Source organism: Corvus kubaryi, unplaced genomic scaffold (assembly GCF_017639235.1).
Source record: "Corvus kubaryi isolate FWS band 111438036 unplaced genomic scaffold, C.kubaryi_AGA036_p1.0 37334, whole genome shotgun sequence".
NCBI lineage: Eukaryota > Metazoa > Chordata > Aves > Passeriformes > Corvidae > Corvus > Corvus kubaryi.
This window is the reverse complement of record NW_024581108.1, coordinates 17,956,477-17,962,586: the sequence shown is the minus strand read 5'-3', so window position 1 is coordinate 17,962,586 and position 6,110 is coordinate 17,956,477.

Here is a 6,110-nt window from a genome sequence, read left to right as displayed (position 1 = left end):
TCTGTATTAAGACAGGCCCAATGAACAAGGATAGAAGAGTGGTTTTCCCCTGAGAGCTGCAGAACTGATGGATCCCGATGCCATGCTGAGACCTCAGCTTGCATCTCGGAGAGCGGCTTACGGAGGCCAGCGTTGCTGGTCCGCATCCTCCCCCTGCAGGCTTTCCACCAGAATTCTCCCTGAAGGCATTTTCCCAGCAATTCATGGTGGTGAGCTTTACTCATTATTTTTTGCAAAGGCGTGTAGGTCCTGGGATCTGTGTTCCTGCCTCTTCTCATAAATCAGAACCACAGGCACTAATTGTTTGTGGAGCAGAGGAAGGAGTTGACAACAGCTCTGTCAAGAAACTTCTTTCCAGCTACTTTTGAGGAGTGAAGCCTGGCTGAACACAGTGCACAGCACCCTCTGGGAGCTGGGAAGATTGGGAATTATGGGGAAGCTGCCCCAACAGGGGGGTCTAAGGATTTCAACCCTGCTGCTTTGGGAGTGCTTCCTGTTTATCTCCTCCACACCATGGATCTCCTATAGGTTCCTGTGGAACAGAAAACACAATTTTTGAAAGATCAACTCACAGGCTTACCTCAAGCACCAATTTACAAAGAATTTCAAACGTCTTGGGGTTTGGTTTTTTTTCATGTCTCTCCCTTTTTAATCTAGTTTACCCAAGGAAATAAAGCTCATGACTGTGCTGTGACAATTCTCTTTATTAATTCTTGAAGCAGTTTAGAAAGGAGACAGGGAGATCATTCACTGGCAGAAAGGTCTTTCTGTTTCTCTCCAAGACACTGAGCTATTCCCCAGATCCTCATCCGAGTGCCTCCCAGCCTGAAGACTTTCATGCCTGAGATACTTATGAAGCAGAAAGTGCTGAAATAAGTTTCTGAGTCAGACTTCTCCTTTTAGGAGGCTCAAGTGTGTCTGTGAGGCTCCAACATCCCCAGAGCTTCAACAAACATCCCCGAGCAATTTGAACGCAGACAGGAATCCTGGGTTACATTAAATATGTGCATATCAATTGGTAGCCCCAGCTCCTCCAGTGACTCATCTGCTCAGCTGCCTGCCAGGTGCTTGGGACTCATTTGTCCCTATGCAGAATTCCTTGGTTCTTCTGACAAAGGGCAGATGTGCTACTGCCAGGATTTTGTTTTTCGTCTCTGCAGCCAGCATTTCCTTTGGGACTGAACAAAAGGCTGTGGTGCTGGTCACCAGGTCACATAGAGGCTGGCATGGGACTGACTGTGCTAGGCAATATCTGCAGACACTGAGGAATTTAGGCATACATTTGGATGGGAAAAAAAGGGCTTTGTGGAACGTAATGGCTGCTGTCCCAGTGCCACAGGGATGTGACATGGAGAGGGCTCAGTGAAGTGCTTGGGCTCAGTGAAGCAAGGTGCCTTTGGCCAGGCATAGGCAGGGATCAAGGCTGACCTACCCTGGCAGAAGCCCCACTGGCAGCCCAGTGGGGTTAGGACATGGAGTGGTGGTGGAGGGTTTGCTGTTCTGAGTGGCAGCTCCTGGATTTAAACCTGCCCAAGCTAGGGCTGGACAGCTGTCGATAAATGCTCACAAAAACCATGACACAATCTGGGCTGAGATATTCTTCCTCTCCTGGTAAAAGTCTGTAAAATGTAAGAGAAGGCTTGGGAAGAGCAAAAAAGGAGACAATTAGAATATGTTGTTTCCAAGGGTTCAAAATCTGTCCGTGCTGGAAGATGACCATGAATCCACTCAGGATCAGAACGGGATGAGATGGGTTAGTAACACTCGGTAAGGTTAATACCACTTACAACACTGACAATTCTTTGTTCACTCTTTTGGAACTGAGCTAACATGACTCAAAAGACTTTCACAACTAGCAACAAGAGTGTTTCTCTTGAACGTGTGCAACTTTTACTTTCTGAGGAGCGATGGCTTTGTTAACATAGCCTGGTCAGCCAGGTTCCCTCATGCAGGTCAGAGAAGGACAAATGACTCACAAATGTCAAGAAAACCCCAAAGCAAGAGTGGAGCATTCAGGTGCCTTTTGTAAAGAGACACTGAAATGCCATGTCTGCATGGAGAACAGAGCACCATGAGGTCTTTCACACAACAGAATTTCTTGCTGTAGAGGTGGCTGTGAGGGAAACAAAAGCATGGTCTGCCTGCAAATTTCTTGAAGATTTCAGTGGAACACAATCCATTCATCTCTAATGAGGCACTTTACATTATGCACTGGGGATTCCAGGTGATGCCATCTGCTACTGACGCCCACAGGGCAGGACTCACTGCCTGTGTAGGCACTCAGTGCTGGCCACACTTTGACTGCCCCATCGTGTCTGGTCTCTCCCAATGCCTGAGCTCACCCAACCTTTCACCCATCCAGGCTGGCTCACCAATGGGGCCAGCCACGGGTTTCTCAGCAGCAACAAGGATAACAAGGATAGCACTGTTCAGGCAATACCCATTGGACACTAAGTGAGTACAGCAGCTCCACAACTGCTGCTTTTAAATGTATTTGGCACTTGTTCTCCCACATCATGTATTTTGTGGAAAACTTGAAGGAATTTTGGGACTTTGTAGGAATCCTGGATTGTAGGGCTTTTCTAACAGAGCAGCTGAGTCCAGGTACTGTCTGTTTGACCAGGTTACTCCATATTTAGCAAGTGGTGGAATGCATTTAACAATCTGCTGCCAGGAAAAATAATCGTGAGGAAAGAGGATGCAAATTTTCAGGATTCTTCAACGTGTACAACTCTTCAGCCTGTGTTAGAAGGTGAGGCTTCACTGCCACTTGGGTAATCCTGCAGCAGCAATCTGCTGGGTATTACTGCTTTCTGATGCAAAAACAAATACCTAAATAGATCAGGAATATGAGATGAAACTGGGATTTTGCATTTGAAAATGTCACCACTCAGAGAGAAAATCATCTTCCCACTTCTGTTTCCAGCAGTGACAACAGTATTCTCCCCAAGACACCCTTTTTGTGCTATGACTTACAAATTCCTTAAAGCTCACAGACACTTTTATATTACACTGTCTTGTAACAAGCCCACAGCAATAGGAAGATTAAAGAAGCTCCTTCTCCTGCAAAACCTCAAAAAAAGAAGACTCTGAGAGCCTCCCTGTTTGGTGCCGATCACTCGTACAGCAGCATGTCTCATGTCTGAGGAACCCCTTGGCTAGGATGAAGTTATCAACCCTCACTTATCAAATGGACTTTCTGGACTGTTGGTCATCCCTGGCCCCAAGACTTTTATCTATGTACAAATACTGCCTAAACCTCTGGGCAGCTCAGAGAGATGTGGCATGTACAGTGTTATGGGATAAAACTGCAGCCTCCAAAAAATTGGCCAAAGAGGTTTTTACTCATCTGGGTAATATCCCAGGGAACCCAAGGGCATGAGACAGCTTAGCCCTGTTCATTCTAATAGGAATATATCATCAAAACACCGTGTGTAACATCACCAGATCTCAGCCCTTTTGTCCAGTGAGAACTGTTGAGGATGAAATGCAGCCTGGACTAGTAGAAGTCACTGCTGCAGCTGAGAAGCTGCTGGGGGTAGATGGGGCAGTTCACAGCTGCACAGTAACAGCTTCCAATGACCAGCTTGAACAGTGGACACAAGCATTTTGCTGCTTGTTTCCAGAAGGTTTGGTCTGTTGCTCTCCAGAAGGCCACATTTTCCAAGTCCCACGTTACTCTCCGTTAAACAGAGTCAGTTCAGGATCTCTGTCCCAGAGGGGTGGCACTGTGTGAAGCTGTGAGTACTCCTCACGCATTTGGCTCCTTGGAAAAGCAAGTTTCAGCCTGGCATTCACATCCATACAGATATTTTAATGCCCATTTTGAGAATTTTTCCCAGTCCCCTGATGGGAACAGCTTTGCCAATGGAACACTGAAACATGGTCTCTAGGGGTAGAGCTATCCCATGCTACTGATAACACTACATGGGAATTGTAAGGTTTCCTGCAAGAAACAGTGCTTTCTCTCTTTTTTCTGGTGTGTTTTAGGAGGTGGGGTGGGGGTGAAGAAGGGACATTGACAACAAAGGAATGACACAGAAGCTTGATCCTGGCAAATGTGATTGCATAAGCCCCTCTCTGGGTTTAACTGCCTAAATTTTCAGAGAAGCCAAGCCTGTACAGATTCCTTGAACAGCAGAGGGAACAGTACATGCTGTGTGTCCTGAAAATCAGAATAGATTGCAGGTGCTTAAATATAGATTCAGGTGCTTGGCTGTGGGCAGATAAGAGCAGAGTAATTCTAGTCAAGGCTTGAAATAATTTCAGCAGTAAAACATAGGCCAAAGTACTGTGATCCATTTGCAACACTGCTAAATCAAAACTAGCTTTGGTAATTACTTCTTATTTTGCCTAACAGCCAACACAGATGGCTCCTTCTCTTCTCTGCTGCATGCTGCATGGGTAAAAAGCATCCATGCACTTGAAAAGCTATTAAAAATAAAAGGAGAAGTAATGTGGAAGAACAATTTATTGTAGCTAAAAAGCTAATTATACTGTTTGAGGAGGTGCTTTCTTCTTCACTTTACATGGGACTTACCCCTGAAATATTAGCATAAACATTTCCCAGAAATACCATGCCTATTCTATTAAAAACAACAAAATGAAAATCAAAATACAGGTTTTTAAAATTTGTTTTATTTTGCCCTCCTGCTTTATAACAGACTAGCTTGAAACAAGATTTGCCCTCTGGTTAAGTGTGTTGTGCAGCTGGGTTATCTTGCGCGGAACAAAAGGGGCAGAAAAACAACAACTCAAGTATATACACCTTGCTTTGAGACCAGACATCTGCTCCCACAGTAAGAAGATGCTGTTTTGAGTAAGAGCCCTTTAACCCAGCAGAAAAAGGTGGAAGAAAAAGCAATGGATGGGAATTAAAAGCCACAATGAATTCAATTTGAAAACACTCTACCGAAGTTTGGCATGACCTCCCCTGAATCTATACTGTTCAAGAATGCTGAGAGTCTGAATGTGGTTGTGTGGATTTGGGCTACTCACACAGTCTACCCTTTACTTCTGTTCAAGTGGAGATTTACATGGGAAGTTGTACAGACTTGAGTCCCGAAACGTTCAAGGATAAAAGGTTTTGATGTGTTGTGGAAATAGGTGGGCAGCTAGTGGAGAGTGAAGACTACTAATACCTTCCCTGAGGGGAGAGAGGGAAACGGGAGCATCCTCAACCTGGATGGGCTACCAGAGATTCCTGTGGGGAACGGCTGCTGGGACAGGCTTTGCTGTGGAGAAATATTCCTGGGCTTGCACCTTGTTAGAGATCAGATGCTGCACCAACTTGCACGAGTGCATCCCTCAGAAAACAGGCTTCAATGCTTCTGCTGTTTATACTGCCAGCTTGGTGGCAAGAACAAAGGATGCTTTCATCCTGGGAGAGGATACCACAGAGAAACCACTGATGTTCAGTAACCCCATCCCATCCCAGGACCTGGGGGCTTCGGCTGTCTCAGGCATTGCTCTGCTTCTGAGCTGTGTCCTTTGAACCCAGGCGAGGCACTGGCAGCTCTCTCTAACTGTGGTGCATCTTCCTGGCCCCCGGGCAGAGAAGGCACCAAGAGTAGGTAAAATACATCTTGACTTGCCTTGGATTTGCTGAGCTTGTGGCATTGAGAGTTGTGGATATCATGCTGCGTGTCCAAACCAAAACTGTACAGTGCTGGGATGCTCAGGGGTTAAAGCTGTAATTCATTAACTAAGCTGAATTTTGTGTTTCAACCTGAGCCATTTCAACAACAGCAAACACTGCTGGAATTGAACGGCTTTGGGTGAAAAATACTGTTATCAACAAGTTACTGACCCTATATGTGGCAGCAGAGTTGAAAGGTTTGGGCCAGTAGAGCTAAAAGAGGTTGTTCTCACTTCATGGCAGCTTGAAGATGGTTTCTGGTGCTCTGTAGGTGGAAAGGGCTTTTGCCATGCATTGTCCTAAAGGCTTTTTGCCATTTGGCAGTTTCCATCTCCCAGGTGAAACGGGGTAACACTGTTTGAAAATTCCCAGATCTTCACAAATGCAAACTAAAATGAACTAGAACATCTCTACGTGATTTCTGAAGTCCTGATAGCTTGCTAACTTGCAATTGACTTTGATTTTTTCCCAG